Raw genomic sequence first — 22,682 nt, forward strand, 5'->3', positions numbered from 1 at the left:
TCTCTTCAAACTCGAAATATTTTCCGCCAAAAATATCAGGGAAAAATGATTTTATTATATCTATAAAATAGTTGCTTCAAAAATAACTTGATTTTTTCCATCAGACTTTTGATTGATGTTGCTTTCGAAAAACAAGCCTTTTTTGGAAATAAAAAATATAGATTGTCGAATTTTCCAGCAATTTTTTACAATAATTGATTTTGAAAACCTCCAAAATTCGACCGTTCTAAACGTTGTTCCATATTCGTGTGCAATTAAATTATTTTGGAGAATATTTTATTATCACAACACGTAGTCAAACGATGTACAGAAAACTGATTGAAATTTCATTGATAAATTAAAAAGATACAGCATGCACAAGGTGTCCACTTTATAAAATGAACACTCCTTAGCACCAATGAGTTACATAGAATATCCAATATTGAAGCTTTGGAACAAATTTCAAATAAAATAATTAATAATTTCAGGAAAAAATCGTTACAATCGTTGCCACGATTAATGCGTTATATAACTAGGTTAACTTAGGTTAAGTAAATTGAAAGCTTTATATTAGCAGGTAAAATCAACTTACCTGTAAAACATCTGAACTACTACGGCAAATGGAATGTAATATGTTGTTAACAAAATGTTAATAAAATCTTAAATTTGTTTTACCAAATTAGGATGATAGTGTTGTCTAATAACACCGAACACCTAGATATAAGAAATGAATGTAATGTTTGGAATGACACTAAGAAAGAAAAAAAGAGAAAACTAAAAGAAAAACATGTTTCAAACTATAATAAAGTGTAAATGATCAACGATAAATGTAAAAGCCAGCGTGGCAAACATTCTTCATATTATTGAAACCATATCTTTGTTTCAATGATACACTATTTTTGAAGAACGACTATAACGAATTGTTGAAATAAATTCTTCTTACTTATTTTTTTCTATGAGTATAACACTTTCTTCAACTCCGGACCGTAAGATAGTTTTTTTTTCAAAGGAATAATTTCAAATTCTTCCATAAACCTTTGCATTAATTAGTGTAGCTGCAGTTAAAACTAGTTGCTTACGATAATGATGATGGTGATGAATAAAATGAAATACAAATTTGGCAGGAGCAAATAGCATCTCAATATGTGTATTCAGCAAGCATTTTGACAAAGCTTTGCAATTGAATATTCCACTGGATTCAGTGGAAGCAAAATGTTCGGATGTTAAATTAATTTGTTTGCTTCCATCCGAATGTGTCACTTTCGATTGTGTAAACAAACAAATCGGATTACGGGGGATTTTCTGGTTTTCACAGTACATCACAAATTCCTCCACACCGTGCGGCAGACGCACAGCTATTAAATACGAAACGGGGTGGAAAATAATCTCATTAGCATCATCTGGCTAATTACACTCACAAAAATATAAATTTAACTTCATTAGTTACCGCACTTGATCCTTTATTCGTGTTTTCCTGCGCATCAATGTCATCCGGATCGCAAAGTGCCTTTTAAGCGACGAATGATCTGAGCCTCTTGTGTCACCCGATGGCGCGAAATTTGAGGAAAAAAAATTCAAACTTTTTATTTCGTTTCGTTCGAATCCCGTCCATGCACTATGGGACAGAAATTATATTTTCATGACAAAATCAAAAAACCTTTTTTTGATACAACAAATTATAGAAATAGTTGATTTTTGTCGTTTGGTTTCGAGCGAAGTTTAAGGGATTCTGACATATTTGACAACCAAATTACTGACGCTGCTTTCATAACCGTGCAATAATTGGCAATTTACCCAATGTTTAAATTTCATCCAAATCATCGAGTTACTATAAACGTCGCAGAATATCCTTAGAAAATTGTCTTCTTTTAGGTATATTCCGTGGAAGTATTGTCAATTTTATAATAACTTGAAAAGTAAATGACGCGTAAGTATTTGGCTTTTTGTGTATGTTCAGTATGTTCAGATTCAGGGGCCGTGAAGTGGAGCCGGGATGTCGCATAAAATAATTAAAATGTTCGTTACAAAATCCCGGTGATTCCTAGCTGACTCCAGGAATTTTCAAACTGCATCCTTGAGATTCTTTACGGGATCTTATGTCCGTATTGTGGGCTTCTGAGAATTTCCAAAAGATTCTTGAGAAAATTGAAAATTTCGACTTTGTTACCGAAAACGGAATCCCTCTGTACCAGTGCTGCAAACATTCGACACTTTGCGCGACGTTTGTTTCGTTGCCATGGTCAGCAGTCATTTTATTTTTCTGCATTCATCTGCTACCGTCACCGACAGCACGAGTAGTAGAATGAAGTTTTGCATAGAACTCAGAGATATCGGGTCACGAACAACTTGAATAGTTTGGTCGTGCATGTTATGTCGAATATGACACGCATTCAGTGAAAGCAGCGCCTGTTACGAAAAATGATAGAAACAAACAAAACCGTAACGTTTCCTAGCGAAGATATCGTGGTCAGAGGCATTCAATTGATATTTTTTTTTGTCTAAAGAAAGTGCTGCTGAATATCAGCAGAAACGTGTCAACTACGATGATTGCTTACAACACTGCTTGCAACAGTCGCATTTTTATATGATTTTTTTTAAAAGAAATTTTCAAAGAACTGATCAATGTTAACACCGCTAGCGCATGACGGCTCACCATAGTAGCATGTCCGAAAGAACTTGAAACTATTGAGAACCAGAGCTACAGGTCCAAAGCCCTGATAAAGGTGGATGGTTGTGATGGCTGTGACCGTGGTCATCATGTAAAGAACAAGCGGACGATGCTGTATCGTGTCAGCATCGAGGAGGCAGCCCCTCTAGCACGATGTAGGTAGCGCAACCCTGGTTAGGTGGCCTATCGAAGACTCTTCACCAACCAAGAAAGGCAAAAGTAGAGCAAACGGATTGATTTTACGGCAACAGACCCGGCAACGAATAAAGGACAACGATTGGAAAGTTGGATCTTGGAACGTGAGAACTTTGAATGAACCCGCGCGTGTTGGGCTCCTGGCTCGTGAACTGCGGAATGTCGGCGTGAACGTGGCAGCTATCCAGAAAATACGCTGGCCGAGAACCGGAGAACGCGAATTCCAAGCGGTGGACCCCATCGCCAACACTTCATTCAAGTACTACAGCGGTGGCGACAGAGCAGAACGTGGGGTTGGCTTCATAGTGATTGGGAAGCAGATGAAGCGAATTATTCGGTGGAAACCGGTAAGCGACCGAATCTGTGTGTTGAGAATGAAGGGCAAGTTCTTCAACTACAGCCTGATCAGCATATATGCGCCAACGAACGATAAGCCCGATGACATGAAGGATGAGTTCTATGAGAGCCTGGATAAGGCCTACGGAGAGTGCCCAAAACAAGACGTCAAGATAGTCATCGGCGACGCAAATGCGCATATCGGGAAGGAGATTTCTTCCGACCCGTCATTGGAACGGAAAGCCTTCATTCCGTTACCAATGATAATGGCCTGCGGCTAGTAACCTTCACTGCCGCTAGAGGGATGGCAATTAGCAGTACATATTTCGCGCGAAAGAATATCCGCAAACACACCTGGCGACACCCGAGTGGCGATGCCTGCTCCCAAATAGACCACGTGCTGGTTGATGGGCGACATTTCTCAGATGTCATTGATGTCAGGACCTCCCGAGGCCCTAATATCGACTCGGATCATTATCTCGTTGTAGCTAAAATTCGGGCGCGGTTATCCAGCGTCACGAGTTCCGCAACACACAGAACGCTACGCTTCAATATACAACGCTTGTCGACTGATGGGGTAGCTGCGCAGTACCGTCAGCAACTAGACGAGAAGTTGGGAAGAGTCAACGTTGCTGGAGACGTCGACAGCCTGTGGGACCCTATCCACGAAGCTGTGACAACAACGGCGCGGGAAGTGATCGGCACTGGTCAACGACGAAGACGGAACGACTGGTTCGATGAAGAGTGCCAGAGGGTGACAGACATGAAGAATGTCGCCAGAAGCCGTATGCTTGTGGCCGGTACCCGACAGAACAGAGAGCGGTACAGGGCAGCGAGAGCCGAAGAAAAGCGAATCCACCGCAGAAAGAAAAGGCAGCACGAAGAAAGTGTGGTAGCTGACGCACAAGAAAGCATGAACCGGAATGATATGCGGAGATTTTTATGCAACGGTCAATGGTGCGCGGCACAATACCGTACCAGTGCCCGCCATGTGCAATGATCGAGAAGGGAATTTGCTGACAGATAAAACGGCGGTGGCTGCCAGGTGGAAGGATCACTTTCAGCAATTGTTGAACGATGAGAATGGAAATGTAGCGAGGAACAGGATGAACATAGATGATGACGATCAAGCTGTGGACCCACCGACCATAGGAGAGGTTAAAAAGGCTATCAGCGAGCTGAAGAACTGTAAGGCTGCTGGGAAGGACGAGATCCCGGTCGAGCTTCTCAAGCACGGAAGCGAGCAGCTTTACCAGTCGATCCACCGGTATGGGAAGGTATGGGAGGACGAAGAATTTCCCACCGGCTGGTTGGATGGCCTCATCCGCCCTATCTACAAGAAAGGGCACAGACTGGAGTGTGCCAATTACAGAGGAATTACCCTGCTGAATTCGGCGTACAAAATTCTGTCGCGCATCCTGTTTAACAGACTGAGACCGCTCGAGGAGTTCTTCGTCGGCGAATACCAAGCTGGTTTTCGTGAGGGCCGTTCGACAACGGATCAGATGTTTAGCTTGCGAATGATCCTAGACAAATTCCGGGAGTATAACTTGCAGACTCACCATCTGTTTATTGATTTCAAGGCGGCGTACGACTCAGTGAAAAGAAATGAGCTTTGGCAGATAATGTCTGAAAATGGTTTTCCGGCGAAACTAATTAGACTGATACGTGCTACGCTGGATGGTTCGAAATCAAGTGTTCGGATCGCAGACGAGGTGTCAACCTCGTTCGTGACGTTAGACGGATTGAAGCAGGGAGACGCACTTTCGAATTTACTGTTCAACATTGCACTTGAGGGTGCTATTAGGAGATCTGGCGTGCAAAGAAATGGCACTATTATCACAAGGTCGCACATGCTCCTTGGCTTTGCGGACGATATAGACCTGATTGGAATCGATCGCAGGTCAGTGGAAGAGGTTTTCGTGCCTCTGAAGAGGGAGACAGCGAGGATAGGCCTGACCATCAATTCTACCAAGACGAAGTACATGGTTGCAGGTAGAGATAGAGTCAGGCATGGTGGTGTAAGTGCTGAGGTAGTGTTTGATGGGGATGTGTTTGAAGTTGTTGAAGAATTTGTTTACCTTGGAACACTTGTGACATGTGACAACGACGTTTCCCGCGAAGTGAAAAGACGTGTTGCGGCTGCTAATAGGGCCTTTTAAGGAATACGTAACCAGCTTAAGTCCCGCAGCTTGCAAACCGAAACAAAATTCGCCCTGTATAAAACATTGATTCTTCCGGTGGCTCTCTACGGGCACGAAGCGTGGACGTTGAAAGAGTCAGACCGGAAAGCTCTCGGTGTTTTCGAGCGTAAAGTGCTGCGGACAATACTCGGTGGGAAACTCGAAAATGGTGTGTGGCGCAGACGCATGAATCACGAGTTGTATCAAGAGTACAAAGATGCGAATATTATCAATCGTGTAAAATACGGCAGACTTCAGTGGGCTGGTCACTTAGTGCGAATGTCGGAAGAAAGAATTGCGAAAATAATATTCAGCAGGGAACCAGGTAGAGGTCGGCGGCTTCGGAGAAGACCACGAATACGCTGGCTGTACGCAGTGGAAGACCGTGGCCCAAGACCGACGAAGATGGAGCTCTACAATACGCCCGGCAATGGCGTGATGCTACGCTGTAGCCATCAAGGTATCAAGGTAGGATCAATATTACCCCGGTTCACGGATCTTAAGTTTGTGTTTCTTCTAGGTTTATTTTTGTTCATTATGAAAATGCTTGAAATATTTTAGTGAAATTTTTATTCCTGGCCCATAGTGCGATGGTCGCTGACCTACCCGAATAGCACTACTTTCAACATATGGTGCATGCTGAAGAAAAAATAGTGTGGAAAACCCCTAAACACTATGCACGTTGATCCTCTTTTATAATAAATAAACGAAGCGACAACGAACCAACCAGAGTCCAACCCACCACCCCCGATTCCACGATGTTCGTCAATGTCATTGTGTGGTGACGATGATGGTGGGGGTGGCAGTTGTTGTTCCACTGTAGTCGTCCCGTATAATAAGTACGGCAACGTCAGCGAAACACAAAAACATCACGCAACATATACAGGACCGGAAGCTGCGAGACTCCAGTGTGTGACTCCTCTCTCCACCAAACACTACCAGACCAGTAACCGTCAGACAAGAATTGGAACTCCTCCGGTGGTTTCCGCTTCCGTGGTATGAGGAAAGGGAGTTTGAGATAAAATGCGCCAAACTGAATGATTTATGGAATTTTTAACCATGCAGCAATTATTTTTGAATTGCTCAAGTGGTGCACAGTGCATCGACATGACCCTTGGCCTCATACCCTTATCTCCACGGAACGACCTTACGGTATTTCTTAGGGGAGAGGCCAGTGCATATAGCACAACACATGTAGTACAAGTAGCCTAGGTTAACTGCTTCTCCTAGCCGACTTAAACAATGTTACAAGGGACCAATACCGGCAGGGCTAATCTTTTGCAGCCAACTCTAGCCCAGTAAACCACGTATCGTATAAGAATGTGCATCCAAAATCACATATTCGTACGTCAAAAATTGGAATCGCACAATATGCCAAATAAGGCATTATCAATGTTAACACACTACGATTCATAAACGACAATCTGTGTTGAAAACAAAACATGTCGTAAATAATGCAACATAGAATCGCGTCAAGTTGTAAAAACTGACAGATCATATATCAATCTAGAAAACATCATATGAAGTCGCAATAACTTAGCAAATATTGACTCCCAAACTTGATACCTGTTCACGATGGGTCTCAAAGAACAACAAAGAAAGTGTCTTTGTACATGAAACATGCATTAATATTGGCAAATAATCAGAATTCTGTCATGAAACTCTTGGTGGTACAGTGGTAAGGTGTCTGGTTTATGATCCAGAGGTCCGCGTTCGAGGCTTGCTGGCTTTTTTTATTTTCATCCAAATTTTGTGGCATCGTATATCTGATCGCAGAAAGTCTGGAAAAGTCATGCCAAGTGCGTATATAGTCTCCACTTTGGTAGGTATATAGCCTTTTCATGCATTCTATACGATGGAATTGATTCATATAGAATGATGTATAACAAAAGTTATACCGACCAAAATGTTGACTGGGAGGTCGACGCGCCATGGTCTAATCCACCGGTGTACTAAATTTACTCGGTCTGAGAATTGTGACACTTGAGCGGGGCACGCTCCCGTATGATCCCCACGTGATCTGGACCCGCTCTAGTGTCAAAATTCTTCGACCGAGTCAGTTTAGTACCACCAGTGGATAAGACCATAGGCGTTGCAATTCTAGCATAATGTGAGTGACAGCCGTAGTTACTGCATTCCAGCACTCGGCATCCGCACACATTCTCTCTATTATATTGTCGGGGGACGTGTCCTCTCCGCATGTAGTGAGCATGCGACCTCTCACAACAATGAAACGGGGGCAATCGAATACGACATGCTCCGCTGTTTCTTCCACACCAGCACAATTGGGGCACGCAGGAGATTCTGACTGCCCGAACCTATGCAGGTACTGTCTATAGCAACCTTGCCCTGTCAGAAACTGCGTCAGGTAGAAGTTCACTTCTCCATGGTTTCTACTATACCAATCTGACACATTTGGTATTAGCCGATGGGTCCATCTAACTTTAGTGGAGTTATCCCATTCCTCCTGCCAACTTCTGAGCGTTTCCTCTTAACACGTGTCACGGACTACTCTGGTACCGTAATACGGGGTATCATTGATCAGCGGGGTAACATTGATCGGAATGACTCACCTCATCAAAAGTTCGTATTATCATTTATTGATGAAACATTTTCAAATCATGAATGGTGCTTCTATTTCTTATATTCATAAGCTAAAAAAAAATAAAATTTTTGTGAAAATTGCGTTTACCTTATGCGTGAATTTGTCAACTTTTCGAAATAATGATTTTGTTAAGGATGACACTATCGAAGATTTATGTCTCATATAAGTTCTGCAAACGATATAAGCAAGCAAAATGTGGTTCTTACTAAAAATGACATCGCCGAAAATGATTCCGTTGTCAAAACTCTTAAAAGTATGCTCAATTAGGCAACATTACTAAATTACTGTTAGGAATGTATAATTCCCTTAGGAAATTGCCTACCTTTAGACGTATTCCGTGGTTCGAGGTGTTTTTAATTTTAAAATAACCCAAAAAGTAAACGACTTGTAAGCGTTTGGTCTTCATATTCGGCTTCAGGGGCCATGATTTAAGTAAGTAACGACATTTTCATTATTACCGAACGTTGTTTATATAGGTGATCAATGTTACCCCATATCAACTAAATCAAAAAATCGCCTAAAACATTTTTTTTAACATGCTTAAATCTTTCAATAAACAAAATACAGTATATAGTCTCGAGCTATGGGTGGCAAATATTGAAGAAATATTCAGAAAAATGATCAATGTTACCCCGGATTACGGTACCTCTTTGGTTGAAGAATTGAATATCTTGCTTGATGATGAGCCCGATGGGCGTCATCCTGGCTATGATGCACACGGCCTCTTTAGAGACCATCCGGTATGCACTTGCTACTCTTAAGCACGTTATCCTGTACGTGCTTTCCAACCGCTTTAGGTTTCTGCTCGTTCTAAGCGCTTTTGACCAGCTTGGTCCTCCACAGCGATTAAATAGTGCCACGCTTGCCAGGAGCTTGTGCGCCGTTTTAGCCGTAGATGCCCTTTTACAGGCATATTCAACGTGGCTAGCGAAGCTGAGCTTGTCATCGATCATTACCCCAAGATGCCTAAGGGATCGCTTGGACCTACCGAGATAAGCACCCGTTGCTTCGGAAGGGGCAGCCTCAGTACGTTATCGTACATCGCATTCCATAACAGCGGGCCCAGGATTGAACCTTGAGGTACTCCCACGCATTTTCGAACGCTTTTCTGCCCCTCCTCTGTGTCATACAGTAGAATCCTACCATCAAAATAGCTTTCTAGAGGCTTACACAATTGCACCGGTACCTTGAAGCGATGACGTGTGTTTGCTATTGCCTCCCAGCTTGCGCTGTTCAACGCATTCCTCACATCCAGAGTGACAACCGCGCAGTAACGGATGCCGCTCCTTTTATGCTCGATTGTCACCTCAGCTGTCTGAACGACCGACTGGATAGGGCCCAGAGTAGATTTACCTTTGCTGGATCCAAACTGGCTGTTGGACAGGCCGTCCGCACCTTCAGTGAATACTTCTCCTTGGGCTCCGTTTTCGGGTTTCTCCTTTCTTTATTTTTTCCAACTCGTATCCACGGGTTGCTGTTGCCTTGCGCCCGTCGTTCCTGTGGATGCACTGTCTGGTTCGGGCTATCCCGTGGCTCTTTTTTCTAGGCTTTCTTGGCCTTAGGCTTGGTTTTGGCCTCTCCACCGTTGCCATGTCCTCTTGATCGCGGAGCTTGGCTCGTGCCAGCTTTCCGCTCTGGAGGACGGCCGAGTAGGTCACTTTTCCCTTAGCAACCATACGTCTTTTCACCACGTATTCATCCTCGGAAGGTCCTCTCTTTCGCATCGCGTATCGAATAATATCATCAGATATATTCGCGTTGCCTGTAAAGGAAAACACTTCAGTCTGATACGACTTGGTGTCTCTTTCGTCTTCTACCTTGCCATGTTGTGTTGATTGTCGCAATTTCAGTAGACTTATTTCCAATTCTTTGCTGATATTGCTTTTGCTCTTAACAAACTTGATGATGATATCGAGTTGCTCAGCAGTTAACTGCATTTTCGGAAGGTACTCCCTATTCCGATCCATGGCCTCGATTGGACCCGGGCTATCGGTCATCTCATATGTTGCACTGAAGCGGCCAGTGCCTGCCGTCGTCACAGTGTCTAGGCTTTTGTCTACACTGTTCTCACTTAAGTCGATTTTGGACGCCTCCTTCCTTGGCGGGAACCTTAGCCGGTTACTGATGGGTCCAGAAGCCTCTCCTTCACATTGCGATAGTTGTTTGTTTTGATTGATCATCTCTTATGGGTCCCCCTAAGAGCCGCTATCATACTCCGCTGGAATAGTCGCCTTTATGATCCCATGGTTATCTATGCAAGCAGGGAGGCCATGCTAGGGTTGACATAGTCCTTTATAGAGTTGTTCAGAGCCGGATCGGTGCATGTCAGGTAATAGCATCTGAGCCTACTCAGATCGCCCCTGCCACGGTAGATCTTACCTCGTAACGCACCACGTAAAGGTGATCTTCCTGCGTTACGGGTGACACATTGAGAGTCTGTCTATCGTCTACTGCTACAGCTCTGATTATTTCTAGGGGACAACAGTGCATGGTTAAACCCATCAAAACAAGCTCCAAACCTGGGAGGCACTATTGCTTTCGGATATTCTGGGAGTGTTCATCATTCCAAAATAAAACACCTACCCCCAATGATAAACGAGCGAGAAAAATGGGTTCATTCATCGCTCTCTTTTCGATCAGATATCATCATGTTCAGTTATCTTAGATGTTGATATCACAAAGTTAAAATTAATTTTGAATTAGTTTTCATTCCCTGCTCAGGTAGATTCACGAGACTTTAAAAGATTTTTTTATAAGTCCCAGGATGCATTTGATAGAAATTCGAAGAAATAGTTTGAGGAAAATGGTTATTGTGACCCTTCATTGAATTTTTGTAGTAACTATACGCCAGAATCCTAAAAATAATGATGTCGAGATTCATTTCTTGCAAAGATTCCAAAAAAAAGTGTGATCTCCCAAAATTAATTTACGAGTTTAATAAACAGTGGCTAAATTTATATTATGGAATAAAAATGGTTTCTGACAAGGATATTGCCAGCAGAACTACAAGTTATCATAAAATATATTAATAAATGAATTTATGGGGCGATGTCTTGAGGGCTACATTTCCACATTTTTCCAATCTGCGGATTCATCTAAATATGTTTCATGAGAATTGACAATGAAATAGCACAATATTTGATGCAACGATTTTTCAAGAAATTCAATTCATGCTATGAAAATTTTCATCCTACGTTTTTTTTTTTGCATGAACTACCTACTATCTTCACTTATATGAGGAATAAAAAACATTCAAACCTTGAATGCAATTTTAATGATAATATTTCACTGAAATTGTAGAATTCAATAATCCTTAAATATAGCTGCAGTCTACGCTACGCTACGTTGAATCATCGCATTTGAACTTCTACGATCAAACTAACATTTATACCCGTTCTCTCTCCTCGCATGGCTGGATGTGAAATAGTACAGAGCAAAAAGCCTTTCCAGCTTTAAACCGCCATTGGTGTGGGGCGGCGCGGAGTAGCGAAAAAGCTCATATCTAATTTGGTTCACTGTGATGTGAAAACGATGGAGAAAATTATAATCGTATTAAAATTAAATTTTAATATTTATCTTGCCTCTTTTCACTGGCTTCCTGGGTATACACATATTCGCAAGTGCCAAAGAGTGTGAAAGTAGAATGCAATGAATAAATGCATTGTTTGAAGAATCATAGCTGCATCGCTCCGGCTGGCTTGAACAAGTTTCTACGTAATTACATACTTTACACAAAAAATATTCAAGGATCAAATGAATATTGTTACGTATTCAATAAGTAGCTCTATGATTCCATATAAATGCATTGACATAATATTTTTAAATTCTTGCGACATGCGAATTTAAACTAACAATGAATCCGATAGTTAACAGCCTGGAGCCACCTCGCTGATGACGTGTACGAAAAACGAGTTTTTTTTTACTTGTGTTGTGGAAAATAAATCAGCGCGACCATTGAACAGTAAAAAATACATTTTTAAACCATCGTCCATCCTACGTCAAGGACTACATCTTTTTTCTCTATACAGGAGTGAAATTGGAATTTCAAAACCAAGAGCGTTGCGTTGGCATGGCGGTCGAACTGTGAATACGGTTGGGCGAGTCATTCTCGCTTTGCGGTTCACCGCTTTTTTGCCCAGCCATCGTCATAGCCGCCGCAAATTTCATCGGCCGAGGAGCTGTTGACCCGCGCTTCAAGATTTCGACTCGTGATAAAATTAGCATTGGTGGTCAAGAGACAATCCCGTTAGGAACAAATACCAGAAGCCCTCTGAGTTGCTGATCCGAGGAGCTGCTAATCGAGCGTTGGACTAGTGAAATCGCTCAAGATTTCAAGAGTGAGCAACGTGTCCAGATTTCTACTTAAGCCCGGTGATCCACTACCCGTTGCTGTTGTGCGCCATCCACGCCACGAAACATCCAGCTGGTTCGTCGTATAACCAAATAACTTGCTCAAATTTATACATTTGTATTGAGGATTTCCCGTTTGACCATGACAATCAACTGATAACATCCCGCAGTGTTATTTATCTGTAAGAGCATCGAAGCTAACAAAGCAATCGGCCCTTTTCAGGGCTATCAAACTATTGATTAGCAATGGAACAATGCACGTGTTCACTAATTTGACGTTTGAGCGGTGCCGAATTCACTAGTTTCCATGGTCACATAAATAACACGGCACCGCTCAAACGTCAAATAGTGAACCCGTGCATCGGTCCATAGCTCGTATTGAATATTTAGTTAATGTGAACCCTTCCAACAATTCATGTTCGACCAATTCTCACGCATTAGCATTCTCCGCAATTTTCAAGTAATTCCGAGCCCAACACATTATTGGCACATACTCATTTTCCAGATTGGTCGATCAGGTATCAGGTATCAGAAGCCCGGCTCCAAAGGCACGTTCCCCGCCAGTTGGGAGATTTGCGCCATCGCCATATTTGAGCCTATTTCATCATCTACCCGATGGGAGAGGAAAGGGAAGGGAAAGATGGGAGGAAATAGGAGTGGGATCCCTTGAAGAGGGAAGATCGTATAAGCAAAATGAGAGCATGTAGCTCCATATCACAATGGGTTCGAACAGCGCTCTTAAAAAGGGCACTGCAAAATGCATGAGCGTAAAGAGAGCCTATAGCTCATTACCACAGCTGGTTAAGAATAACAGAATGTCCTGAAGATTCAGGTTTCTGAATTCAGTTCCATTTAATAAATGTTTACCAAGTAATTGGAATCGCATATGCGCGAAAACTGGACAGTTACATATCAAGTGATACGAAGTTCCATAATCGGAGTCACAACTATCACACACAAATGAGTCAGCACGCTGATTATTTCTCGATTACTTTTTCAAATCGACGTAAGTAACATTTATACGGTTTTGAGAAAATTAATTAGGAAAAATCACAATCTATCATCTAAAACTGTTTTAAATTGAATCACTTTTTTAACATTTTATTGCCGTGTACTTCGCTCAAATTTTGCATACACTCAGCTCACGTTTAAAAACTAGGTAGTTTCTATTATTTCCCACAAAAATAATTATAAGAAAATGATAAGCCGTTTCATTCAGTTACTTTCGACGTTTTTCTACCAGTGTAAAATCGGCTCAAGTAGTGTTTTGTTTTGATTCGTGGTTAAGTCACTTTGTCTCTTCATACAGCGAAGCGGCGAAAGTAGTGGTTAGGTTGCGAAAGTGGAAAATGTTACTTTCGTCGTTTTGTAAATACGGAAATTAAACGTTCTAAAAGTGAAAAGTTGAGTTGGTACAGAGCGGTACGTGTAGAATTCCGCCTGCTTAACACGTAGGATCGATAAAGTAAGTTTGTATACTTTTTTGACTTGAATCTGTATGAATAAGTTTTCGAGATTTGCCATCTGATAGTTGAGTCGGCAGTGGCCTGTCAACGCTCTGACCAAGAGACTGCTATTCTGCTTTGACAGATATGATATATCCTTCGCCACCCTTGGAGATGGCTCAGTAATGTACAATTTTGTTTGACGACACGACTCCAAACTCATCGAGTTCGGGACACTGTTGTTGGATACGACAACCGCGACGTGCTCGGAATAGTATTGTGTTTTTTGGTGGTCTTCGCGATCGGATCGTTTTTCTAAGCCATTCGACGCATAGTGGCTAGTGATTACTAGTGGTCGAACGTAAAATCCGAGTTAGATCGGTGAATACTAGTGCGAAAACAGTGAAGATAAAGTGCTTCTAACGCGTGGGCATGGTGTAAACAAGAGCCTGCTGTTTCACTGTGTGGTGGGTTTCATTGAATCTCACTGGTGGACCACCCGTGTAACATAAAGTTGTAAAAGGTGAACAAACCAAGTTTTCTGTTTTTGGTGAAAAGTTTGTTATCGAAGGAGTAAGTGCCAAAAGCCACCTTGTTGGTGATTTTGCTAAACGGATTCGACGTTGAAGGAGTCAAAGGTAGGAAATTCCATTGTTTTCTATATCACATTGCCTCTGGGGTAAGCAACGGGTGACCGTTGCACTTCTCACTGTTTTCCAACGTCCGCCGTGTATAAGCGAAAAATTGGTAGAGTAGGGTATTGAGGTCATGGCGGCCGCGAGTAGCGGCGATCCTGGAGGATCCAGAAAGCGATGGCCAGCCTTAGGACAACTACAGAACGACTTTGGAGAACTGACGTACCTCCAACTGCGAAGTAAAGACGAAAGGAAGTCTTTGTCATCCGATCCCTTCATTGTTGGATTATCTGTGGAAGCAGCTGCTGGTGGTCCTATTGAAGATGCTGCGATGGAAGCACAAGGTACCCGGTGGACACTAAAAGTGAGGAATCAAGCGCAGGTTACCAAGTTGCTGAAGCTGACCACTCTTTCAGATGGCGCTGATGTTATCGTCGAACCGCATCCAAACCTAAACGTAAGCCGTTGTGTTATTTCTTGCTACGAAATAGTTCGCATGTCTGAGCAGGATATCTTGCATGGTCTAACCAGCCAGGGAGTTATGCGCGTACAACGGATTACCCGTAAGGAACAAGGAAATTCTGTGAATACGCCAGCCCTTATTGTAACATTTAGTAGGTGCAATTATCCGTCCCATGTAAAGATAGGTCTCCTTCGCGTTGCTACTCGACCCTACTATCCGAATCCGCTCTTATGCTATGGTTGCGTCCGCTTTGGTCACCCACGTGCCCGCTGTCCTGGTCCGAAACGTTGTTTGAACTGTTCTGCCGAGCATGAATTAGAAGAGGGTGAAACATGTCCTGCCGCAGCTCACTGTATCAACTGTAACGGACAACACCGACCGAATAACCGACAATGTCCGGTTTACAAGAAGGAAGTGGAGGTGATCCGACTAAAAGTGGACCACAACCTAACCTTCCCGGAAGCACGTAAGCGTGTTGAACAAGGGCTAGGGAGCTACGCTGTAGCGGCAGCCCAACAGACTGGTACTCAGCGAAGGCTTGAAGAGCTCGAAAAGAAATTGGAAGCGAAAGATGTGCTAATCTCCCAGCTAATGGCCGCGATGAAGGAGAAGGACGATAAAATCGAAGAGCTGATGTCGCAGACCAGACATGTCCAGATCCCAGCCCCAGAAAACCAAGAAAGCCAATCAACCTATCCGAAACCGACCCAAGTGAACCAACACATCAGTCCAATTGAATCGACGCATCATAATCATGTCGTCAGGAAAGCAATAGAACCGCAAACAAAGATGCAACTACGAAATAGATCGCCAGCTATATTACCGCCCAAAGTAATTGAGCAAGAAGCCAAGAAGAAGAAGAAAAGACAGAACAGAAGTAACAACAGTTCACCCGGCCGTCAAAGTCCGCCTCCGAAAAAGATTCCCGCAGAGCAACCACCTTTGTCGGATCAGGAAACATTCAGTGTTGACGAAGAAATCGAAGAAACCCCCCGCAGCCAGCACGTTTGATAATATCGAACACTCTAAACGATTACCGACCAGCAATACTATCCTGACCAACGAACAGAACAACACCAACAATCGATTTGATGTAGTACCCCTATCACTCTCACAAGCGAGAGCGCGGCAGGCTAGAGGATCCGTCCGGGACGTTATACCCCAACCCGTTGATGGAGAATCCCCTGCTGCGGTCGATTTTGAAACCTCATACCCATCTACTCTAATACCAACTCGCACTCATACGCACATCCGAAACACACCGACCGGAGAAGTGCCTGCTGAAATTCACTCGTCAACAACTAGCCAACCACGTAGCACATATCACCATTCTCGCACCGTACACATTACTGGCGACGCCACTTCAGTGTGCACTGCTGAAGATCATCATCATGGATCGTCATCACGAACACAACAACAACAGCAAACAACCGCAGCTAGAACCGGAGCCAACACGGTTTCCAACAATTGGCGTGGGGATGGAGAGCGTGAAGTACCTCCCCCCTCTCAGTGACGGGAGTGGATGTCCGGGGGGATGAGAGTGGGACCAGTCACGAGCGTCTTACACCCTCTGTTTCCTCCTGGAATCCAGCCAATTCGTCAGTAAGAACCCTCAGAGGACCACTATTGTCAACGTCGTCATCATCGTCGTCTGTGTCCCACCCTGAAGGCACTAACTGCCTTCACTGCAGTGGAATATACGCGGACTGCGTACCAACATCAACGAGCTTAAGCTGTTGATCAGCCAACTTCAACCACGTGTTATTGCGCTTCAGGAAACAAAAACGGATAATCTGGTGACTCCAGCCGATTTCATCGGCAACAACTATACTCTAATGCTCAGATCCGGCAGTCGACGTTATTGGCAGCAAGGAGTGGGTCTTGCTATTCGCGAGGGAGTTCCTTTCGAACGAATCGATATCGACATTGATCTCCAAGCCATCGCGATACGGATACACCTTCCGACTCCAATGACGGTAGTATCGATTTACGTCCCTCCTAGTTCCCAGCAATGTCAATCTGAGCTTGATGAGCTGCTCGACCAATTACCTAAACCGTTGTTAATTCTTGGTGACTTCAACGCAGAGAAAACTCTGAATGAGCAACTCGTCGTCTTAAATAACGGATCACCCACTCGTATTGATCCAGCCATGGGTTCTACTTCAGTTTTGGACCTCTCAATATGTTCTGAGACACTAGCCCCCAGACTTGTGTAGCGAATTGTACCGGACAGTCATTATAGCGATCATTTTCCGATAGCTGTCTCTTCATTGGGTCTCTCTCAGATACCGACAAAAAGATGAAGATGGTTGTATGACCAAGCGGACTGGGACACATACGAACGAATTACGGCCAGCACTATCAAACCGGGCAACGAAATCGATGTAGACGAGTTTGTGGAGCTCATAATTTCAGCAGCAACAGCGAGCATACTGAGGACATCGGGTAATGTCGGACCCAAATCAGTGCCGTGGTGGTGTTCAGAAGTAGAGACAGAAATCAAACAACGTCGAAAAGCACTCAGAGCACTGAAGCGAGTTCGGGCAGCCGGCTTAGACACAACCGATACCTTAGAAAGGTTCCAGAAAGCGAAAGCTTCTGCAAAAAAGGCAGTTAATGAAGCAAAGTGTCGATCGTGGGCAAAATTTCATCAAATAGCTCGGCTACCGAAATGTGGCAGACAGTAAACACATTACGTGGTAAGCGGCAAAACAGCGTACCTGTCATTAAACGGCAAGACGGTTTTACGGATAAGGCGGCGTCCATTTATTACGTAACGCTAAAATTGGAAATTTTCGACCCCCTCCCCCCCCCCTCCGTAACGCTTTTTGTATGAAAAATTTTAAATTTTTGTATGAGCCGTAACGCTTGAGCCTACTCCCCCCCTCCCCCTTGAGCGTTACGTAATTTGTGGATGCCGCCTAAGGCAGACGAAGTAGCAGAAGAATTGGCAAAGCACTATTCAGAGAGATCAGCGACCTCCAGCTATCCTCCATTATTTCAAATGGTGAAAGAAAAAGCTGAACGAGAACGTGTGAATTCGTTACCCAATACAAACGACATCTATAACTCGGATTTCACCCTAAACGAGCTGCTGTGGGCACTCGATAAAGGACGCAGTGTTTCTACAGGCCCAGACTCAGTAGGGTATCCGATGTTACGACGACTGCCGCTATCCTTAAAAACAGCATTACTGGACACGCTCAACAAAGTATGGCAAAGCGGTACCTTTCCAGCCAGCTGGCGAACTGGTTTTATTGTCCCTATTCCGAAACCGAGCTGTTCCGTCTCCGGCCCAGCAGCGTTTCGGCCTATCACGTTGATCAACTGTATAGCAAAAGTGTTTGAGCGTATCGTTAATAGGAGATTGACCACAGAACTTGAGGAGAAGGGACGACTCGACCAAAGGCAGCATGCCTTCCGGGCCGGCCGCGGCGTCGATACGTATCTAGCGGAGCTGGATAGATCGTTACCCAATCGCGATGAACACTGCCTTGTAGCATCACTAGACCTTTCAAAAGCCTACGACTGCACATGGAGATTCGGAATTTTGCGTACCCTACGGAAGTGGCGGATTTCTGGGCGAATGTTCAACATTTTGAACAGTTTTCTCGCTGACCGTACATTTAGAGTAAACGTGTGTGGTGTGCTCTCGCAAGAAATGCAACTGGAAAATGGTGTCCCTCAGGGCTCTGTGTTATCGGTCACGCTCTTTCTCGTAGCGATGCAACCGATATTCCGTGTAGTCCCACGTACCGTCACTGTTCTCCTATACGCGGATGATATCTTGCTGATAGTACGGAAGAATAAGAAGCAACATTTACATCATGAACTGCAGGCCGCTGTAACAGCAGTCAATAAGTGGGCAAAAAGTGTCGGTTTCAAAATCTCAGCGGATAAATCTAATATATTTTATTGTAGCCCAAACGCTCGCCAGCAACCGAAGAAAGACATCACTATCGACAAGATGGCTGTGCCAAAAACACGGCAATTGAAAATTGTCGGCATTATTCTGGATCGAACTCTGACGTTTAAACAGCACTGCAAGCTGTTAAAGGCTACCTGCGAATCACGATTACGAATACTAAAAATAATTGGTGCTAGAAACCCTCGTGGACAGCGGGGATCGTTGCTGCGTATAGGTTCAGCGATCATCACGTCACGCCTTCTCTTTGGCGTTGGAATCATCAGCAGAGCGAAAGAATCGGTGATTCGAAATCTCGCACCCATATATAATAAGATGATTAGACTAGCATCCGGCGCGTTTGTAACAAGCCCGATTCCAGCTGTTATGGCTGAAGCAGGCACTTTGCCATTTAACCTCGTGTACCTCCAAGCAGTAGTTCGTGTTGCCATCCGCATGTTGGAGAAGGACTCCAGTTTAGCAGCAGTGTGCAAAGATCAATAGGCCTTCCACCACAGTGTAGTGTTTTCTCAGTGGAGGCGTTTCAAATCAAATCAGCCTTATTAAATGTCACATCAAACGAATTGCTGATATTATCTGATTCAGCTAGCTGTCTTTCGGCCATAGAAAGTGGCAAATCGCAGCATCCTTGGATTCAAGAAATTGAAGACATAGTTCGAAACCGCCAGGTACGCCTCTGCTGGATCCCTGCACATACTGGTGTCCACGGCAATGAAGCAGCTGATCGCCTAGCTGGCGAAGCAAGAAATAATCCGCCGCAAAACGTAGCAATTCCAAGAAGAGATGCCGTGAAAGGAGTGAACTACACCATCCGTCAATAATGGGAAAACCAATGGATGTTAATGACAGACATGAAACTGAAGGAGATCAAGTTCGACACAAAAAAGTGGATGGATCAAGAAAGTTCAGCTGATCAGAGAGTTCTCACTCGACTTCGCATCGGACACACAAGACTAACTCACGAATTCTTGTTGAAGAAATCATCACCCCCGGTTTGTGAATGCTGTGGAACGGTCGTTGATGTTCGTCATATGATTCTGCATTGCAGAAAATACGATGACGTTCGAAGGAAGTACGGAATCGAACCGACGAGTCTGCGTGAAGCCTTGTGTAATGATGATGACAACGAGAAACGAATGCTGATGTTCCTAAAAGAAATTGATGTTTATCGCAAAATCTAAAAAGAGATGCGTTTAAGAAGAATGAAACCAGCTGGAAAAAGAAGAAGATGGAAGAAATGATGAAGGAGAAACGAGTAAGAACAGAGTATGGCGTGAAAAGTGATAAAAGTGATAACTGATAAAGATGAAATTAAGGGAAAAAACTACATAAGTGATTCATGAGAACACGAGTTGCGCGAAGATTAGACAATGCAAATAAAACAGTGCCTAAGACAAACTACACAATGTAATGCAACGGAGAAAGCAGGCGAAGCAGAACGGACCAGAGCCACATAATTGCAAATCAAGGAAACGAAAACGTCCAAGATAAGTACAGAATGAATCTAATATTATGTGTAATACAAAAGTGATTTCTTTTTTATACGACACGAATGCACTTCGGTGTAAAGTGTCTCTAATAAATAATAAATAATAATAATAACGACTCCAAACTATTCCAATATTGCTTGTGCTGAGTTGCCGCCCAAGAAATTATTTGAAGCTTCACCCAGCACTTCGAAGATGGAATAGCCGGCTCAGGGCCAATGAAGTCATGCGATGCTCCATCGCGAGCTAGCTCATCAGCCAATTCATTTCCAGCGATGGAAAAATGGCCAGGTACCTATACAAAGTTTACAGAGTTGATTGAATTCAGTTCCTCAATTTGAGTTCGACATGCAATAACAAGCTTCGACCTTGAGTTGGCTGAAGCAAGAGCTTTTATAGCAGCCTAGCTATCTGAACAGAAGTAAATGACTTTACCCATTACGCGCTGTTGAAGTGCTGATTGCACTCCACACATAAGAGCAAATATTTCCGCATGAAAAACGGTGCAGTTTCTACCAAGTGAATAAAACTGATTCAGCCTTAGCTCACAAGAATATACACCTGCACCAGCTCTACCTTCAAGAAGGGCCATCATACATCATATAACATACTATATTGTTTGATATACTTCTTTCCAAATTGCCAGACGTCCACTTTTCTCGTGAAGGGAATTGTGTGGTAAATGTCCTGTAAGGAAAGTGTCAAGCAATTGTGAGATCACTTGGAGCAAGGACCATTTTGTCCCAATTCACCAAAAGTGGAAACAACGAAGTGTGTGTAGATCTACGATTCACTGGATGTTACGTTTATGAAGAATCGTGATTATGGCTCCAGGAATCATGATTCGTCGTCTTGATATCATGGCCTAACCAATTCATTGTAAATCATAGTGTGGGAATCAAATTTTTATCCGTGTGCCCGTGATGAGAAAAAAGGATAAGGTCGAGGAGTTCTGTGATTATGTCGTCTGTCGGGATTTGTTGGTTAGGTTTGTGTGGTCTCAGTTCTCGAAATATAAGATTCCGTCGAGGCCAGGTTGAAGCAAGAGTCTGTCCACTTGTTCCCGAACACTATCGAGTATTTGGAAGCTGACTCTTCGATCAGTATCTAGCCGGGCCTCGTAAAACACGACGAGTGGTCCTCCTTGGAGGTGGCACTCAAGCCACTTGTTCAAATTCAGTCCGGAAACTCAGTAGCAGACGCAGAGCCGCCTTTTTGGCCGCTACAGAGTTAGATAGAATATTCAATATTGAAGCATTGGAACAAATGTCGAATATTATTAAAAATTTTAGACAAAAATCGTTGAAACGTTCTATTGCCACGATCTTTTTTTTTGTCTTATGTAACGAGATTTTTAGCTCTGGGCTAGTTCATCTCATAAGTCATAAGTGACTATCTCGGGGATGGGATTCGATCCCAGGTCCTCGGCGTGAGAGGCGTGTGCTAACCACTACACCAGGTCCATCTCGCCACGATAAATGCATATCAGTTAAGTTTTACCAATTTAGGATCATAGTGTTTTTCTAACATAGAACGCCTAGATATAAGAAATGAATGGAAACACTGCCACTGACTGTCTTCCACATCGTGAGTTTTAAGAGCGTTAAAACGAAGTGTAGCAGATTGAAGTTCATTCATCAACACAATACTACACGTAGGTGCTCCCCCCAAAACATCAACGTTGCTCTTTTTCTAATTCAGAAATTTAAGTACTATATTTAAAGATGACTGCTTCTGGTAAGCAAAACTAATTGTTTGTTTTAGTATATGAGCATCAGCTGTCGGTTCGATGTTGAATATCTGTAATTAGATCAAACCGCCGACAAATGAACAAAACTTTCACTTGCTGTATACTCCTAGTTCCTACAATACACATCATGCCATTAGCATGGCGCAGGCTGTTTTCAAACGTGTGGGTGGTGGCACGTTTCATAAGCTATCCAAGGGCCAGTTCAGTGACGTTTCGGTGCACTCGCTTTGGGTCCAGACTGGATCCTGGTGGATCACACTCTTGGTCCTGGCTGAATCCCGCACATACCCGGGCGAACACCAAGGGAATCCAATTAATTCTATTTGTAAAATTTGAAACAGAAAAGTTTTTTGATTAGGTTTTAATTGTTTCGAGTTGAGCTTTTGCCCGGCCGTGTTGAGTTCAGCGGACCCCGGATTGTACTGTTTTAACCCCCATGGATGAGCAATAGAAACATACTCCGTATTGTATGATGAGAGTAGGGTGTCTCATAAAAAAGGATCAAAAAATCATGTTGTCCAACTATACAATGGAAGGTATGCGCATTTATAGCACTTATATAAAAAAAATCAGCTTGTTGAAAAAAATAATTCAAGGGTTCCGCCAGATCATTACCAAAATTATCGTTTTTGACGTTTTGTGGAGAAACTTTTAAAGCCAT

This window comes from Aedes aegypti, chromosome 3 (genome assembly GCF_002204515.2).
Source record: "Aedes aegypti strain LVP_AGWG chromosome 3, AaegL5.0 Primary Assembly, whole genome shotgun sequence".
Lineage (NCBI taxonomy): Eukaryota > Metazoa > Arthropoda > Insecta > Diptera > Culicidae > Aedes > Aedes aegypti.